At 40.4% G+C, this 20,161-nt stretch overlaps 1 non-coding gene across 1 annotated transcript; it reads right to left on the bottom strand.

The window, feature by feature from the left end:
- Positions 1–3,662: 3,662 nt before the first annotated feature.
- On the bottom strand, positions 3,663–3,734 carry trnaa-ugc (transfer RNA alanine (anticodon UGC)). Its single transcript has one exon. It is a non-coding gene; the product is annotated as a tRNA-Ala (tRNA).
- Positions 3,735–20,161: the final 16,427 nt, after the last annotated feature.

The raw sequence follows: 20,161 nt of genomic DNA, 5'->3' as shown, positions 1-20,161 counted from the left end.
CCACACTGAGCTCTCCAACAACAGAGACTATAGACAATGACTCAAGAACACAGGACTCTGTGGTCTCAGCTTGAGATGCAGAGGGTCCACCAAGACCACCAGACACCTCAGCCCCCTAAAGACAGTCCACCCCCAGGATCCTGCCCCCCTCTGCTCCAACTCAGCCCTCCATTCATAACGTGACTTTCGCTACGTCCGAACTGCCAAGTACCAACCTACGTCCTCCTGCTACAACCTGAACATGGCGGCACCACTCAGACACCCTAGAAGATTGGTGGGGAAGCACGACCTCTGCTGGCAGAGCACAGACACCGCAATTAGGTAGACAGCACCAATGAAAGCCCCACCTGCTGGCCTGACTGTGGTACTGCACTCCACTCTGAACAAACCTTTCACTCATTCTCTATTATTAAGCACGTTAACGCACCTGTACAGGTGTGTTCACATTATATACATATTATATATTTATGCTTGGCCGTTTTTGATGAACTTGGGCGGGACTCTGGTGCAGGGATGAGGTCATGGAGCTGATCTGGGAGCAGTCCTGATGTTAAATGCTGTGATGAAGGACAGTGTGGAGGAAAAATGAGTCAAATTTAAATTGTCAACAGTTCAACGTTGTTGGCAGGACTCCAACCTGAGCAGGGAGACCCCAATGGATTTCTAGTCCATCGCCTTCACCACTCGGCCACAACGACCACATTCACACACTTTTGTAGGAGACTGAAATTAGACAATGAAAGTTCATGTCGGCACAGTGAAATATTTTTTTGTCCTCTCTCAAAGACAAACTATTTGTGTGTGTGTGTGTGTGTGTGTGTGTGTGTGTGTCAGTGTTGTGACTGAGCAGTGAAGAAGACGTCCTTCTGACTCCATTTTCTTTGTTGCTCTTCTATCAGTTCCTCAGTTTCACTCATCAAGTGAAGCAGCTTTGACAGGTTTACTTCTCTGTGTGCTCACAACTTTGGTCTTTAAACTCCTGACAAACTCACCACGTCACACATTTGGTGAATTAAAGCAACAAATAATGACATCATGATGATTCAGGTTAGGGGGGCACGGCCTGGAGGAAGAGTGGCCGTCTAGCAGAGTTGCTGGTTCAGTTCTCACTTCAGCTGGTGACCATGTTGAAGTGTCCTTGAGCAAGACACTGAGCCCCTCATTGCTCCTGATGACCAGCATCCAAGACCAACAAGCTTCTGATTGGCTCTGATTCTCTGAGGCAAAGTCCAACACAGGAAACAGAAACTCTTGAGGTTGTCTCACATTTTTTAAAGAAACTCAGCACAGGACAGTGATAGGAGGCTTGTTTCCTTGATGTGGGCTTCACCTCCACTGCTGTCCACATTTAAATGCTGGCTGATGCTGGTCCCCTGTTGAAACCTGGACCAGACCAGGGACCTTCAGACCTTCAGTCTAACGCTGTTCCAGCATTGGATGAAAGAGACTGGTGCTCTCATCTTCTTCAACATTGACTTGTTCTACCAGGACAAGAGAATCTGAGCTTGGATGTCATTTAGCAGTCAAAGGCTTGTTAAACTGGTCAACATCAGCTGGTGTTCACTCTGATGATGTAGCGATGGTCTGGATTCTTCCTTCTGGAGCACCAAGCTGCTGGGAAGAAGCCTGATGATGTCAGAGTTGTGTTCAGTGGCTCCTGCTGGGTCCATTTCTGACAAATGGGCTCCAAAGAGTTCAGCTGTTTAAAAGGCTCAGAGAAAGCAGCACATCATGGTGGTCAGGAGACGAGGTGGCCGAGTGGTTAAGGCGATGGACTGCTGATCCATTGAGCTCTGCAGGCGTGGGTTCCAATCCCATCCTCGTCGTAGGAGACTTTGGTTTCTGCTCCTAGATTCTGGAACGACTCTGAACTGTGAGGCTTTTCAAGAGGAGATCCTGCAGCACCAGAGAGCTGCAGTTCCAGGACCCCACAGCACCACCTACTGAATTGGATGATAAAATGCAGTTCTGGGACTTTTGTTTTTTGGTGACAGCGCCACCTATCGAATTAGATGATAGCAAATTACTCCTTTCGAACTACAGTATTAAAGGTTTATTCCACCAAAATACTACTTCCTATCCTTTAATTTCTGACAACTGTATAAAAGGATTATTCCAATTCCTCCAAAATACTTTCAAACAAGTTATAGTTTTAAAGGTTTATTCCACCAAAATACTTTCTAATTTATAGTTTTAAAGGTTCGTTCCACCAAAATACTTTCTAATTTATAGTTTTAAAGGTTCGTTCCACCAAAATACTTTCTAATTTATAGTTTTAAAGGTTCGTTCCACCAAAATACTTTCTAATTTATAGTTTTAAAGGTTCGTTCCACCAAAATACTGCTTTCTGTCCAACTTCTCAGTTTTAAAGGTTCCTTCAGTTGAGGGCTCCTGGTTCTGTGTGAGGGGTTGAGGGTCGATATGGGATGATGAGGAAGATTTCATGTCCCGATGGTCCTGCTAAAGTAACTGAGAGTCATGATATCAAACAATGTCATCAAAATATGCTTGAACTCTTAAAATGGCAATAAAATCTACTGGAATCATTTTACCACAAACACTTTTATTGTGTTTTTGTGAGCATCATTTTTCAAACATTATAACATAAACTTTAAAAAGGGTCCATTCACTAACACTCTTACTTGAAGGTAGTCACTGATATCAGTCAACAGCTGATAAAGATTTGTGTTCATGTTTTAATTCTCTACTCTGACCTGTGCTGAGACACTGGACCAGAGAGGAAGACCTGCTCAGCCTCCTGCATGGACCAATTCTGCAGCTCAGTGATGACGACGAGGGATTCAGCATTGAGTTCATTTTAAACTTTTTGGAGGAAACAACTGTAAATTAACCAGCAGTTACTGGTGATGCTTCACAGTTTCCAAGCTCAAACGGCCTCCTGCTTGTTGGACTCACAATTTCCAAAAAATGTAGACATCAAAAGTCAAATCGTGGTTTTGTTTGGTTTTGTGTTGTTTTGTTTTTTACTGGAGGAAAACTTCAAATTGTGATGATGTGTCTGACTTAGAAACTGAACCCCCAAAAATCAAAAAGTCTCCTTCTTCTGTGCCGTGATCTCTGAGCTGATCATGATTGATCTCATCAATAATCCTTGGCAGCTGACCAGTCACACACAGCCCCCCCCCCACACACACACACACTGAGACATGCAGCAGCTCACAGTAACTGCCTCAGTCACACAGCAGATAGACTCCTTTCTATAACAAGATAAGCAGTAGAAATGGATGGAAGTGATGATGAACTGATGAACAGGTGATTTGTCCAAAAGTCAACATCAGATTCATTTCCAATCTGTGGAAGCAGTTTCATCTTGAGGTTCCAGGTAAGAACAGCCAGCTGTGGGCTGACACACATCTCTTCAGGAGCACTTCTCTGCTCCAAACTTGCCAGGTTGAATTGTGTCTGTATTCTGAGGGCAGCAGGAGGACGGAGGAGTGAGGACACACACATTTGGAACTGAGAGCAGCTGTGTGTGGGATTTCCCCAGCAAAGATGAAACCAGCTCCTTCATGCTGGCTATGAAGGCTCACAGTCACACTGACGCAGCTACAAATACTTTGATATGCAACAGACTGGTTTCTCTTCTTCTGTTGTCACATTTATGGATCAATTTAGCCTCATGAAGGCTCCAAAGGCCCAGCTGGAGATGCCGGGGATTGAACCCAGGGCCTCATACATGCAAAGCATGCGCTCTACCACTGAGCTACATCCCCTCTGTCAGAGTCACTGTTTAACTGATGCAGCAACACAAACACAGACACAACATTTTATTCTTCATTTTAGGGATAAAAAGGAAGTCAGCCTGTGATCTCAAAGGCTCTGTGATCTCAGGAGTTTCACTGTGATGTCAGCCCTCACAACCTTAGACCACAGAGGCAAGTCAGGCTCCAGGAAGCTGAGGCTGCTCCGTTCTCAGTCCAATCCAGAGGAAAGGTTTCCCTCTCAGAAGCTTTCCAATCCAGCCCAGATCCTCTCTGACTAGCAGGAGTCTTTGACGAATAAATAATCATGATATTGAACGTCTGCTCATCCTCAGAATGAAGTAAAAGTATTTGTGTTCCTAAAAAATTCTCCAGATGCTAAGATCAATTATTAACATTGATTGACAGCTCTAAACTGAGCCACCATCACTATACAGTTGCAACTGAAATATTTAGAAATATTTCAAGGAAGCAGCAGGCCCTCATCCGCCTGAGGTATATCAGGTGGAGGGAATTGAATTCGGAATTGAATATGAATTCGGAAGAATTGATAATGAACTTAAAATGATGCTAACAGTAATGTATTGATACTTGCTAATCAACTCAGTGATGCTTGCAGTAATGTAGTAAGTGTTTCGAATAAACTCAAAGTGATGCTGACAGTCATGTAGTAAGAGTTGCTACGAACCTCCAAATAATGCGACAGTGATGTCAGAAGAATTGCTAAAGATCTGAAAATGATGCGACAGTGATTTAGCAAGAATTGCTAATGAACTCAAAATGATGCTAAAAGTAATGGATTGAACGTTTCGAATAACCTCAAAGTGATGCTGAAAGTCATGTACTAAGAGTTGCTACGAATCTCAAAATAATGCGACAGTAATGTAGTAAAAGTTGCTACGAACCTCAAAATATTGCGACAGTGATGTTGGAAGAATTGCTAATGAACTCAAGATGATGCTAACAGTAATGGAGTGATAGTTGCTAATACACTCAGTGATGCTTACAGTAATGTAGTAAGAGTTTCGAACAACCTCAAAGTGATGCTGACAGTCATTTAGTAAGAGTTGCTAATGAATTCAATTCAATGCTACAGTGATGTCGTGAGAATTGCTCATAAACTCAAAATGATGCTAACAGTAATGTAGTGATAGTTGCAAATTAACTCAAAGTGATGCTGACAGTAATATAGTAAGAGTTGCTACGAACCTTAAAATAATGCAACAATAATGTAGTAAGAGTTGCTACGAACCTCAAAATAATGCGACAGTAATGTAGTAAAAATTGCTACGAACCTCAAAATATTTCGACAGTGATGTCAGAAGAATTGCTAATGAACTCAAAATGATGCTAACAGTAATTTAGTGATAGTTGCTAATAAACTCAGTGATGCTTACAGTCATGTAGTAAGAGTTGCTACGAACCTCAAAATAATGCGACAGTGTTTTCGGAAGAATTGCGAATGATCTCAAAATGATGCGACAGTGATTTAGTAAGAATTGCTAATGAACTCAAAATGATGCGAACAGCAATGGAGTGAAAGTTTCGAATAACCTCAAAGTGATGCTGACAATCATGTAGTAAGAGTTGCTATTAACCTCAAAATATTGCGACAGTGATGTCAGAAGAATTGGTAATGATCGCAAAATGATGCTAAAAGTAATGGAGTGAACGTTTCGAATAACCTCAAAGTGATGCTGACAGTAATGTAGTAAGAGTTGCTACGAACCTTAAAATAATGCAACAATAATGTCGTAAGAGTTGCCACGAAACTCAATATAATGCGACAGTAATGTCGGAAGAATTGCTAATGAACTTAAAATGATGCTAACAGTAATGTAGTAAGTGTTTCGAACAACCTCAAAGTGATGGTGACAGTCATGTAGTAAGAGTTGCTACGAACCTCAAAATAATGCGACAGTGATTTAGTAAGAATTGCTAATGAACTCAAAATGATGCTAACAGTAATGGAGTGAAACTTTCGAATGACCTTAAAGTGATGCTGACAGTCATTTAGTAAGAGTTGCTAATGAACTCAATTTAATGCTACAGTGATGTCGTGAGAATTGCTCATGAACTCAAAATGATGCTAACAGTAATGTAGTGATAGTTGCTAATAAACTCAAAGTGATGCTGACAGTAATGTAGTAAGAGTTGCTACGAACCTTAAAATAATTCAACAGTAATGTAGTAAGTGTTTCGAATAACCTCAAAAGTGATGGTGACAGTCATGTAGGAAGAGTTGCTACGAACCTCAATATAATGTGACAGTGATGTCAGAAGAACTGCTAAAGATCTCAAAATGATGCGAAAGTGATTTAGTAAGAATTGCTCATGAACTCAAAATGATGCTAACAGTAATGAAGTGAACGTTTCGAATAAGCTCAAAGTGATGCTGACAGTCTTGTAGTAAGAGTTGCTACGAACCTCAAAATAATGCGACAGTGATGTCGGAAGAATTGCTAATGATCTCAAAATGATGCGACAGTGATTTAGTAAGAATTGCTCATGAACTCAAAATGATGCTAACAGTAATGGAGTGAACGTTTCGAATAACCTCAAAGTGATGCTGACAGTCATGTACTAAGAGTTGCTACGAACCTCAAAATAATGCGACAGTAATGTAGTAAAAGTTGCTACAAACCTCAAAATATTGTGACAGTGATGTCGGAAGAATTGCTAATGAACTAAAGATGATGCTAACAGTAATGGAGTGAAACTTTCGAATAACCTCAAAGTGATGCTGACAGTCATGTAGTAAGTGTTTCTACGAAACTCAAAATAATGTGACAGTAATGTCGTAAATGTTGCTACGAACCTCAAAATATTGCGACAGTGATGTCGGAAGAATTGCTCATGAACTCAAGATGATGCTAACAGTAATGTAGTGATAGTTGCTAAGAAACTCAGTGATGCTTAAAGTAATGTAGTAAGAGTTTCGAAAAACCTCAAAGTGATGCTGACAGTCATTTAGTAAGAGTTGCTAATGAACTCAATTTAATTCAACAGTGATGTCGTGAGAATTGCTCAACAACCCAAAATGATGCTAACAGTAATGTAGTGATAGTTGCTAATAAACTCAAAGTGATGCTGACAGTAATGTAGTAAGAGTTGCTACGAACCTTAAAATAATGGAACAATAATGTAGTAAGAGTTGCTACGAACCTCAAAATATTGCGACAGTGATGTAGTAAGAATTGCTAATGAACTCAAAATGATGCTAACACTAATGGAGTGAAATTTTCGAATAACCTCAAAGTGATGTTGACAGTCATGGAGTAAGAGTTGCTCCGAACCTCAAAATAATGCGACAGTAATGTAGTAAGAGTTGCTACGAACCTCAAAATATTGCGACAGTGATGTCGGAAGAATTGCTAATGAACTCAAGATGATGCTAACAGTAATGTTGTGATAGTTGCTAAGAAACTCAGTGATGCTTAAAGTAATGTAGTAAGTGTTTCGAACAACCTCAAAGTGATGCTGACAGTCATGTACTAAGACTTGCTATGAACCTCAAAATAATGCGACAGTAATGTAGTAAGAGTTGCTACGAACCTCAAAATAATGCAACAGTGATGTCAGAAGAATTGCTCATGATCTAAAAATGATGCGACAGTGATTTAGTAAGAATTGCTAATGAACTCAAAATGATGCTAACAGTAATGTAGTGATAGTTGCTAAGAAACTCAGTGATGCTTACAGTAATGTAGTAAGAGTTTCGAACAACCTCAAAGTGATGCTGACAGTCATTTAGTAACAGTTGCTAATGAACTCAATTCAATGCTACAGTGATGTCGTGAGAATTGCTCATGAAGTCAAAATGATGCTAACAGTAATGTAGTGATAGTTGCTAATAAACTCAAAGTGATGCTCACAGTAATGTAGTAAGAGTTGCTACGAACCTTTAAATAATGCAACAATAATGTAGTAAGAGTTGCTTCCAAACTCAAAATAATGTGACAGTGATGTCAGAAGAATTGCTAATGATCTCAAAATGATGCGACAGTGATTTAGTAAGAATTGCAAATGAATTCAAAATGATGCTAACAGTAATGGAGTGAACGTTTCGAATAACCTCAAAGTGATGCTGACAGTGATGTACTAAGAGTTGTTACGAACCTCAAAATAATGCGAGAGTAATGTAGTAAAAGTTGCTACGAACCTCAAAATATTGCGACAGTGATGTCGGAAGAATTGCTAATGAACTCAAGATGATGCTAACAGTAATGGAGTGAAACTTTCGAATAACCTCAAAGTGATGCTGAAAGTCATGTAGTAAAAGTTGCTACGAACCTCAAAATATTGCGACAGTGATGTCGGAAGAATTGCTAATGAACTGAAAATGATGCTAACAGTAATGTAGTGATAGTTGCAAATCAAGTCAGTGATGCTTACAGTAATGTAGTAAGTGTTTCGAATAACCTCAAAAGTGATGGTGACAGTCATGTAGGAAGAGTTGCTACGAACCTCAATATAATGTGACAGTGATGTCAGAAGAACTGCTAAAGATCTCAAAATGATGCGAAAGTGATTTAGTAAGAATTGCTCATGAACTCAAAATGATGCTAACAGTAATGGAGTGAACGTTTCGAATAAGCTCAAAGTGATGCTGACAGTCTTGTAGTAAGAGTTGCTACGAACCTCAAAATAATGCGACAGTGATGTCGGAAGAATTGCTAATGATCTCAAAATGATGCGACAGTGATTTAGTAAGAATTGCTCATGAACTCAAAATGATGCTAACAGTAATGGAGTGAACGTTTCGAATAACCTCAAAGTGATGCTGACAGTCATGTACTAAGAGTTGCTACGAACCTCAAAATAATGCGACAGTAATGTAGTAAAAGTTGCTACAAACCTCAAAATATTGCGACAGTGATGTCGGAAGAATTGCTAATGAACTAAAGATGATGCTAACAGTAATGGAGTGAAACTTTCGAATAACCTCAAAGTGATGCTGACAGTCATGTAGTAAGTGTTTCTACGAAACTCAAAATAATGCAACAGTAATGTCGTAAATGTTGCTACGAACCTCAAAATATTGCGACAGTGATGTGGGAAGAATTGCTCATGAACACAAGATGATGCTAACAGTAATGTAGTGATAGTTGCTAAGAAACTCAGTGATGCTTAAAGTAATGTAGTAAGAGTTTCGAAAAACCTCAAAGTGATGCTGACAGTCATTTAGTAAGAGTTGCTAATGAACTCAATTTAATTCTACAGTGATGTCGTGAGAATTGCTCAACAACCCAAAATGATGCTAACAGTAATGTAGTGATAGTTGCTAAAAAACTCAAAGTGATGCTGACAGTAATGTAGTAAGAGTTGCTACGAACCTTAAAATAATGGAACAATAATGTAGTAAGAGTTGCTACGAACCTCAAAATATTGCGACAGTGATGTCGGAAGAATTGCTCATGAACTCAAAATGATGCGACAGTGATTTAGTAAGAATTGCTAATGAACTCAAAATGATGCTAACACTAATGGAGTGAAATTTTCGAATAACCTCAAAGTGATGTTGAAAGTCATGGAGTAAGAGTTGCTCCGAACCTCAAAATAATGCGACAGTAATGTAGTAAGAGTTGCTACGAACCTCAAAATATTGCGACAGTGATGTCGGAAGAATTGCTAATGAACTCAAGATGATGCTAACAGTAATGTTGTGATAGTTGCTAAGAAACTCAGTGATGCTTAAAGTAATGTAGTAAGAGTTTCGAAAAACCTCAAAGTGATGCTGACAGTCATGTACTAAGAGTTGCTACGAACCTCAAAATAATGCGACAGTAATGTCAGAAGAATTGCTAATGATCTCAAAATGATGCGACAGTGATGTAGTAAGAATTGCTAATGAACTCAAAATGATGCTAACAGTAATGGATTGAAACTTTTGAATAACCTCAAAGTTATGCTGACAGTCATGTAGTAAGTGTTGCTACGAACCTCAAAATAATGCGACAGTAATGTAGTAAAAGTTGCTACGAACCTCAAAATATTGCGACAGTGATGTCGGAAGAATTGCTAATGAACTCAAAATGATGCTAACAGTAATGTAGTGATAGTTGCTAATCAAGTCAATGATGCTTACAGTAATGTAGTAAGTGTTTCAAATAACCTCAAAGTGATGCTGACAGTCATGTACTAAGATTTGCTACGAACCTCAAAATAATGCGACAGTAATGTAGTAAAAGTTGCTACGAACCTCAAAATATTGCGACAGTGATGTCGGAAGAATTCCTCATGAACATAAAATGATGCGACAGTAATGTAGTGGTAGTTGCTAATCAAGTCAGTGATGCTTACAGTAATGTAGTAAGAGTTTCGAACAACCTCAAAGTGATGCTGACAGTCATTTAGTAAGAGTTGCTACGAACCTAAAAATAATGCGACAGTGATGTCAGAAGAATTGCTAATGATCTCAAAATGATGCGACAGTGATGTCGGAAGAATTGCTAATGAACTCAAGATGATGCTAACAGTAATGTAGTCAGAGTTCCGAAAACCCTCAAAGTGATGCTGACAGTCATTTAGTAAGAGTTGCTAATGAACTCAATTCAATGCTACAGTGATGTCGTGAGAATTGCTCATAAACTCAAAATGATGCTAACAGTAATGTAGTGATAGTTGCTAAAAAACTCAAAGTGATGCTGACAGTAATGTAGTAAGAGTTGCTACAAACCTCAAAATAATGTAACAGTGATGTCAGAAGAATTGCGAATGATCTCAAAATGATGCGACAGTGATTTAGTAAGAATTGCTAATGAACTCAAAATGATGCTAACAGTAATGGAGTGAAAGTTTCGAATAACCTCAAAGTGATGGCGACAGTCATGTAGGAAGAGTTGCTACGAACCTCAAAATAATGCGACAGTAATGTAGTAAGAGTTGCTACGAACCTCAAAATAATGCGACAGTGATGTCAGAAGAATTGCTAAAGATCTCAAAATGATGCGACAGTGATTTAGTAAGAATTGCTCATGAACTCAAAATGATGCTAACAGTAATGGAGTGAACGTTTCGAATAATCTCAAAGTGATGCTGACAGTCTTGTACTAAGAGTTGCTACGGACCTCAAAATAATGCGACAGTGATGTCGGAAGAATTGCTAATGATCTCAAAATGATGCAACAGTGATGGAATAAGAATTGCTAATGAACTCAAAAAGATGCTACCAGTAATGGAGTGAAAGTTTCGAATAACCTCAAAGTGATGCTGACAGTCATGTAGTAAGTGATGCTACAAACCTCAAAAAAATGCGAAAGTAATGTAGTAAGAGTTGCTATGAACCTCAAAATAATGCGACAGTGATGTCGGAAGAATTGCTAATGAACTCAAGATGATGCTAACAGTAATGTAGTGATAGTTGCTAAAAAACTCAAAGTGATGCTGACAGTAATGTAGTAAGAGTTGCTACGAACCTCAAAATAATGTGACAGTGATGTCAGAAGAATTGCTAATGATCTCAAAATGATGCGACAGTGATGTCGGAAGAATTGCTAATGAACTCAAAATGATGCTAACAGTAATGGAGTGAAACTTTTGAATAACCTCAAAGTGATGCTTACAGTCATGTAGTAAGTGTTGCTACGAACCTCAAAATAATGCGACAGTAATGTAGTAAAAGTTGCTACGAACCTCAAAATATTGCGACAGTGATGTCGGAAGAATTCCTAATGAACTCAAAATGATGCTAACAGTAATGTAGTGATAGTTGCTAATCAACTCAGTGATGCTTACAGTAATGTAGTAAGTGTTTCGAATAACCTCAAAGTGATGCTGACAGTCATGTTCTAAGAGTTGCTACGAACCTCAAAATAATGCGACAGTAATGGAGTAAAAGTTGCTACGAACCTCAAAATAATGCGACAGTGATGTCGGAAGAATTGCTAATGGTCTCAAAATGATGCGACAGTGATGTAGTAAGAATTGCTAATGAACAAAAAATGATGCTAACAGTAATGGAGTGAAAGTTTCGAATAACCTCAAAGTGATGCTGACAGTCATGTAGTAAGTGTTGCGACAAACCTCAAAATATTGCGACAGTGACGTTAGAAGAATTGCTAATGATCTCAAAATGATGCTAACAGTAATGTAGTGATAGTTGCTAATTAACTTAGTGATGCTTACAGTAATGTAGTAAGTGTTTCGAACTACCTAAAAGTGATGCTGTCAGTCATGTAGTAACAGTTGCTTCTAACCTCAAAATGATGCTAACAGTAATGTAGTGATAGTTGCTAATAAACTCAGTGATGCTTACAGTAATGGAGTAAGTGTTTCGAATAACCTCAAAGTGATGCTGACAGTCATGTAGTAAGAGTTGCTACTAACCTCAATTTAATGCTACAGTGATGTCTATGAATTGCTAATAAACTCAAAATGACGCTAACAGTAATGTAGTGATAGTTGCTAATGAACTCAAAATGATGCTAAAAGTAATGTAGTGATAGTTGCTAATCAACTCAGTGATGCTAGCAGTAATGTAGTAAGTGTTTCGAACAACCTCAAAGTGACGCTGACAGTCATGTAGTGAGAGTTGCTTCTAACCTCAAAATGATGCTAAAAGTAATGTAGTGATAGTTGCTAATGAACTCAAAGTGATGCTGACAGTAATGTCCTAAGAGTTGCTTCGAACCTCAAAGTAATGCGACAGTGATGTCAAAAGAATTGTTAATGATCTCAAACTGATGCGACAGTGATGTAGTAAGAATTGCTCATGAACTCAAAATGATGCTAACAGTAATGGAGTGAAACTTTCGAATAACCTCAAAGTGATGCTGACAGTCATGTAGTCAGAGTTTCGAACAACCTCAAAGTGATGCTGACAGTCATTTAGTAAGAGTTGCTAATGAACTCAATTTAATGCTACAGTGATGTCGTGAGAATTGCTCAACAACGCAAAATGATGGTAACAGTAATGTAGTGATAGTTGCTAATAAACTCAAAGTGATGCTGACAGTAATGTAGTAAGAGTTGCTACGAACCTTAAAATATTGCGACAGTGATGTCGGAAGAATTGCTAATGATCTCAAAATGATGCGACAGTGATGTAGTAAGAATTGCTAATGAACTCAAAATGATGCTAACAGTAATGGAGTGAAACTTTGAATAACCTCAAAGTGATGCTGACAGTCATGTACTAAGAGTTGCTACGAACCTCAAAATAATGCGACAGTCATGTAGTAAAAGTTGCTAAGAACCTCAAAATATTGCGACAGTGATGTCGGAAGAATTCCTAATGATCTCAAAATGATGTTAACAGTAATGTAGTGATAGTTGCTAATCAACTCAGTGATGCTTACAGTAATGTAGTAAGTGTTTCGAATAACCTCAAAGTGATGCTGACAGTCATGTAGTAAGAGTTGCTACGAACCTCAAAATAATGCGACAGTAATGTAGTAAAAGTTGCTACGAACCTCAAAATATTGCGACAGTGATGTCGGAACAATTGCTAATGAAATAAAAATGATGCTAACAGTAATGTAGTGATAGTTGCTAATCAACTCAGTGAGGCTTACCGTAATGTAGTAAGTGTTTCGAATAACCTCAAAGTGATAGTGACAGTCATGTAGTAAGAGTTGCTACGAACCTCAAAATAATGCGACAGTGATGTCAGAAGAATTGCTAAAGATCTCAAAATGATGCGACAGTGATTTAGTAAGAATTGCTAATGAACTCAAAATGATGCTAGCAGTAATGGAGTGAACGTTTCGAATAACCTCAAAGTGATGCTGACAGTCATGTAGTCAGAGTTTCGAACAACCTCAAAGTGATGCTGACAGTCATTTAGTAAGAGTTGCTAATGAACTCAATTTAATGCTACAGTGATGTCGTGAGAATTGCTCAACAACGCAAAATGATGGTAACAGTAATGTAGTGATAGTTGCTAATAAACTCAAAGTGATGCTGACAGTAATGTAGTAAGAGTTGCTACGAACCTTAAAATATTGCGACAGTGATGTCGGAAGAATTGCTAATGATCTCAAAATGATGCGACAGTGATGTAGTAAGAATTGCTAATGAACTCAAAATGATGCTAACAGTAATGGAGTGAAACTTTGAATAACCTCAAAGTGATGCTGACAGTCATGTACTAAGAGTTGCTACGAACCTCAAAATAATGCGACAGTCATGTAGTAAAAGTTGCTAAGAACCTCAAAATATTGCGACAGTGATGTCGGAAGAATTCCTAATGATCTCAAAATGATGTTAACAGTAATGTAGTGATAGTTGCTAATCAACTCAGTGATGCTTACAGTAATGTAGTAAGTGTTTCGAATAACCTCAAAGTGATGCTGACAGTCATGTAGTAAGAGTTGCTACGAACCTCAAAATAATGCGACAGTAATGTAGTAAAAGTTGCTACGAACCTCAAAATATTGCGACAGTGATGTCGGAACAATTGCTAATGAAATAAAAATGATGCTAACAGTAATGTAGTGATAGTTGCTAATCAACTCAGTGAGGCTTACCGTAATGTAGTAAGTGTTTCGAATAACCTCAAAGTGATAGTGACAGTCATGTAGTAAGAGTTGCTACGAACCTCAAAATAATGCGACAGTGATGTCAGAAGAATTGCTAAAGATCTCAAAATGATGCGACAGTGATTTAGTAAGAATTGCTAATGAACTCAAAATGATGCTAGCAGTAATGGAGTGAACGTTTCGAATAACCTCAAAGTGATGCTGACAGTCATGTACTAAGTGTTGCTACGAACCTAAAAATAATGCGACATTAATGGAGCAAAAGTTGCTACGAACTTCAAAATATTGCGACAGTGATGTCGGAAGAATTGCTAATGAACTCAAAATGATGCTTACAGTAATGTAGTGATAGTTGCTAATCAACTCAGTGATGCTTACAGTAATGTAGCAAGTGTTTCGAATAACCTCAAAGTGACGCTGACAGTCATGTAGTAAGAGTTGCTTCTAACCTCAAAATGATGCTAACAGTAATGTAGTGATAGTTGCTAATTAACTCAAAGTGATGCTGATAGTAATATAGTAAGTGTTTCGAAAAACCTCAAAGTGATTCTGACAATCATGTAGTAAGGGTTGCTACGAACCTTAAAAAATGCAACAGTAAAGTAGTAAGAGTTGCTTCGAACCTCAAAATAATGCGACACTGATGTCAGAAGAATTGGTAATGATCTCAAACTGATGGGACAGTGATGTCGGAAGAATTGCTAATGAACTCAAGATGATGTTAACAGTAATGTAGTGATAGTTGCTAATGAACTCAGTGATGCTTACAGTAATGTAGTAAGAGTTTCGAACAACCTCAAAGTGATGCTGACAGTCATGTAGTAAGTGTTTCGAACAACTTCAAAGTGATGATGACAGTCATGTAGTAAGAGTTGCTCATGAACTCAATTTAATGCGACAGTGATGTCGTAAGAATTGCTAATAAACTCAAAATGATGCCAACAGTAATGTCGTGATAGTTGCTAATAAACTCAAAGTGATGCTGACAGTAATGTAATAAGAGTTGCTACGAACCTTTAAATAATGCAACAATAATGTAGTAAGAGTTGCTACGAACCTCAAAATAATGTGACAGTGATGTCAGAAGAATTGCTAATGATCTCAAAATGATGCGACAGTGATGTAGTAAGTGTTTCGAACAACCTCAAAGTGATGCTGACAGTCATGTGGTTAGAGTGGCGAGTAACCTAAAAATGATGCTGATTGTAATGTAGTAAGAGTTGCTAATAACCTCAAAACAATGCTACAGTGATGTAGTAAGAATTGCTAATGATCTCAAAATGATGCGACATTGATGTCGTAAGAATTGCTATTGAACTCAAAATGATGATAACAGTAACGTCGTGATAGTTGTTAAGAAACTCAGTGATGCTTACAGTAATGTAGTAAGTGTTTCGAACAACCTCAAAGTGATGCTGACAGTCATGTAGTCAGTGTTTTGAACAACCTCAAAGTGATGCTGATTGTAATGTAGTAAGAGTTGCTAATAACCTCAAAATAATGCGACAGTGATGTCAGAAGAATTGCTAATGATCTCAAAATTATGCAACAGTGATGTCAGAAGAATTGCTAATGATCTCAAAATGATGCGACAGTGATGTAGTAAGAATTGCTAATGAACTCAAAATTATGCAATCAGTAATGGAGTGAACGTTTCGAATAACCTCAAAGTGATGCTGACAGTCATGTAGTAAGTGTTGCTACGAACCCCAAAATAATGCGACAGTTATTTCGAAATAATTGTTAATAAACTCTAAATGATGCTGACAGAATTGGAGGAAGAGTTGAAACTAACCTCAAAATGATGCTACAGTTATGTCGTAAGAATTGCTATTAAGTTCAAAATGATGCTAACAGTAATGTAGTGAAAGTTGCGAGTAACCTAAAAATGATGCTGACAGTAATGTAGTAAGAGTTGCTACGAACCTCAAAACAATGCGACAGTGATGTCGGAAGAATTGCTAATGAACTCAAAATGATGCTAACAGTAATGTCGTGAAAGTTTCGAACAACCTCAAAGTGATGCTGACAGTAATGTAGTAAGAGTTGCAACGTACCTCAAAATGATGCGACAGTGATTGAGTAAGAATTGCTAATGAACTCAAAATGATGCTGACAGTAATGGAGTGAAAGTTTCGAATAACCTAAAAGTGATGCTGACAGTCATGTGGTTTGAGTTGCGAGTAACCTAAAAATGATGCTGACAGTGATGTCGGAAGAATTGCCAATGATCTCAAAATGATGCGATAATAATGTAACCCTAACCCTAACCTCAAAATAATGCAACAGCAATGTAGTAAGAGTTGCTACGAACCTCAAAACAATGTGACAGTGATGTCAGAAGAATTGCTAATGATCCAAAAAAATGTGACAGTGATGTCAGAAGAATTGCTCATGATCTCAAAATGATGCGACAATGATGTCGTAAGAATTGCTAATGATCTCAAAATGATGCTTACAGTAATGTAGTAAGAGTTGAAACGAGAACAACAAACTGTCCTCTGATGGTTGGACAGGTTGGTTTGGTCCGTCCTCTCACTCATCATTAAAAGCCCTTATTACTCATCATTCATCCAATCTGACACTCACGTCTGCAGTGGGGAATCCCCAGCAACCCGCGGCCCACATGGAGCAGTCTCGGCCAATCACGTGGGGCCTGCAGCGGCACCGACCACCAAATGACTCGCAGGTGTCACTCTCAGCTCCAACCTCATGGCAGGCACAAGGCAGGGCGCCGTTGTTGAAGAGAGCCCAAGAGACACAGCTGAGCTGAGACAGAATGGAGACCAAGGACAGGAGGGACGACAGAGAAAAAGGAAACGTTAGCGAGACATTTTAGGAAAATTAGTTTAGTGGGGAAACGGTTCTTAGCCAAACTTGCTAAATGGAAGGACAACAAAAAACAAAGATCTTAAAAAGAAAATTTGCACAAAGTGAAACCCTGCAAGAGAAAGTAAATCAAGAACTAAATATTCTTTAGGCTCAGGTCTTTAGTTCCAATGCTTGTAAATGACATCTGAATGCATTCACAACCCAAATCTGAGCAGACAGAAGCGTCCCAGTCAGGCCCAGTTTCGTTCCTCTAGAACATTCAGGGATACAGAACAGGGACCAACTCAGGCTGAGAGACACCGACTTGACATGAAAGCTGTTGAGGCCACAGTTGCTGATGAAGTGGTCAGATTTCTCCAGTGGTTCTTGGTTCAGGGAGCTGGAGCTGGAGCTGCTCTCAGGCACCACCAGGACGTAATCCTGGAGAGACAGAAGGAAGAAGTCCAGGCCTGACAGAGGAGAAGGAGGCACAGAGTAGAAACAGCAGATACGTGTGGGGAAAGGGAGAGGGTATCAGTCCAGCAGAGGAGCAGGAAACCTACCACCACAGTGCTCTGCCTGCAGGAACCTGCAGGTGAGGAGGACCTGGTGGTCCGGCACATCCAGAATGATCTGGTTTTCAGACACCGGCACGTTTCGGCAGCCGTAAGCGTGGGGACAGAAGGAGGCGTTGGCGTGGCCTGAAAGACACAAACAACCATCTCCATTTGAATGTTTCTCAAACAGCCGGATCAGGAAAGCTAAGATGAATCAAAGATCCTCCACCCTGCCAGATCCGACCCTGGTAATGTAGACCTGCACAGGGTGGGTGGGGTGGAGCGGCTGGTGGTGGTGGAGGATGAAGACGTATCTGCCCAAAGCCTGGACACGGTGGAGTCCACCGCAGCGTTCTGAGTAGAAGGATGAGAGCGATGTTCAATGGTACATGTTTTCTTTCCTGAACCGCCGATGTTTCCAATCACGAATCTCAGTCATGAGATTTGAACATCATGGAGGAGTTCAAAAGTGTCAAACTGGGCCGGTCTCCATTTTATGAGTCCAGAGACCGAGGATAAAACTACAAGTCCCTGGTTCAGATTTGACTCGTCTGAATCCAAACACAGCAGCGTTCTTCCACCAGGCCAGATGAGTTGATCATGATAACAAGATATCTTCATGCTACTACAACACACAAACTCATCACCAGAAAAGACTTCATGGTGGAACAACAAATCTCCTCCCAATGGGAAAAACATTGAGTTGAACAATCAACTTTTCCATGATGACATGGAGAGCTTGGCAGCAGCAGCAGGCTTCCATTGGGGGCTGATATGCCAGCTCCACTTAGCCTTCTTTGGAATGGTTTCACCTGGAGTGATGCTGTTAGTGAGACCTTTTATCTGGAACAACACCACCTGCATGGAGACTGAGGACTTCAACAGATGCAGATGTTGACCCAGAATAAATCTAAATATTCCAGATGTGTTAAATCAATCCAGCAGCAGTGGTGGGAGCGTCGTAAACTCACTCACTCAGCAGCCGTCAGCCTCCGTACCTGCACGGAGTCCAGCCTGATGTGGTCTCTGTTGTCTGCTCCCAGAGGTGGTCTGTCACCTCTGAACCAGGGGGCTCATCTCTCTGGTGGGAGGGCAGTGGAGGAGCTGCAGTGGGGGAGGCCAGGATGGGCTCCTGTAGGAGGAGCTCTGGCCCTCCTTCAGCACCAGCCAGTGGGAGGGAGTTTGGAAACGTGAGGGGACACAGGAGGAGCTACAGGGGGAGGGGAGGTGGATCAGAACCGTTCTAACAAGAGCGCTTAAGGGACACAGGAGGAGCTTCAGGGGGAGGGAAGGTGGATCAGAACCGTTTTAACAAGAGCGCTGAGGGGACACAGGAGGAGCTACAGGGGGAGGGAAGGTGGATCAGAACCCTTCTAACAAGAGCGCTGAGGGGACACAGGAGGAGCTACAGGGGGAGGGAAGGTGGATCAGAACCGTTCTAACAAGAGCCTGAGGGGACACAGGAGGAGCTACAGGGGGAGGGAAGGTGGATCAGAACCCTTCTAACAAGAGCCTGAGGGGACACAGGAGGAGCTACAGGGGGAGGGAAGGTGGATCAGAACCGTTCTAACAAGAGCGCTGAGGGGACACAGGAGGAGCTACAGGGGGAGGGAAGGTGGATCAGAACCGTTCTAACAAGAGCGCTGAGGGGACACAGGAGGAGCTACAGGGGGAGGGAAGGTGGATCAGAACCATTCTAACAAGAGCCTGAGGGGACACAGGAGGAGCTACAGGGGGAGGGAAGGTGGATCAGAACCGTTCTAACAAGAGCGCTGAGGGGACACAGGGGGAGCTACAGGGGGAGGGAAGGTGGATCAGAACCGTTCTAACAAGAGCGCTGAGGGGACACAGGAGGAGCTACAGGGGGAGGGAAGGTGGATCAGAACCGTTCTAACAAGAGCGCTCAGGGTACACAGGAGGAGCTACAGGGGGAGGGAAGGTGGATCAGAACCGTTCTAACAAGAGCGCTGTCCCACTAATGTTCCTCACCAGAATCCTCCTGTCAGGGGGGAACCGTCCATGGGTGCTGATGCAGCGGACTGAAGGTTCAACGTAGTCCATGCTGAACTGGTCTTTAGGCACCAGGTGGACTTTGTGCTAAAAACAGCAGAAAAAAAAGACAAAAAGGGGAGAATTTCAACAAAAGCATGCAAATGAGCTGAAGATCAAAATACAAAAAGTAAATCACGGTTTTTTTTTCAAATAATTGCCAGCTATTTAGCTAAGAGAAGGACAAATGTCAATCAAGATGTCGGAATGGAACGATCCCACTGGCTTCTGGTCAAGGGAACCATGGAGATGCTAACTTTCTGTTGGACTATCAGGGTGTCTCATCCCTGACATGCTAACTTCCTGTTGGACGATCAGGGTGTCTCATCCCTGACATGCTAACTTCCTGTTGGACGATAAGCGCGTCTCATCCTTGACATGCTAACTTCCTGTTGGACGATAAGCGTGTCTCATCCCTTACATGCTAACTTCCTGTTGGACGATAAGCGTGTCTCATCCCTGACATGCTAACTTCCTGTTGGACGATAAGCATGTCTCATCCCTGACATGCTAACTTCCTGTTGGACTATGAGGGTGTCTC

Source organism: Aulostomus chinensis, chromosome 1 (genome assembly GCF_037954235.1).
Source record: "Aulostomus chinensis isolate RoL2024-O1b breed Wild chromosome 1, RoL_Achi_v1.0, whole genome shotgun sequence".
Classification (NCBI taxonomy): Eukaryota; Metazoa; Chordata; class Actinopteri; order Syngnathiformes; family Aulostomidae; genus Aulostomus; species Aulostomus chinensis.
This window is presented reverse-complemented; position numbering and strand designations above follow the sequence as displayed.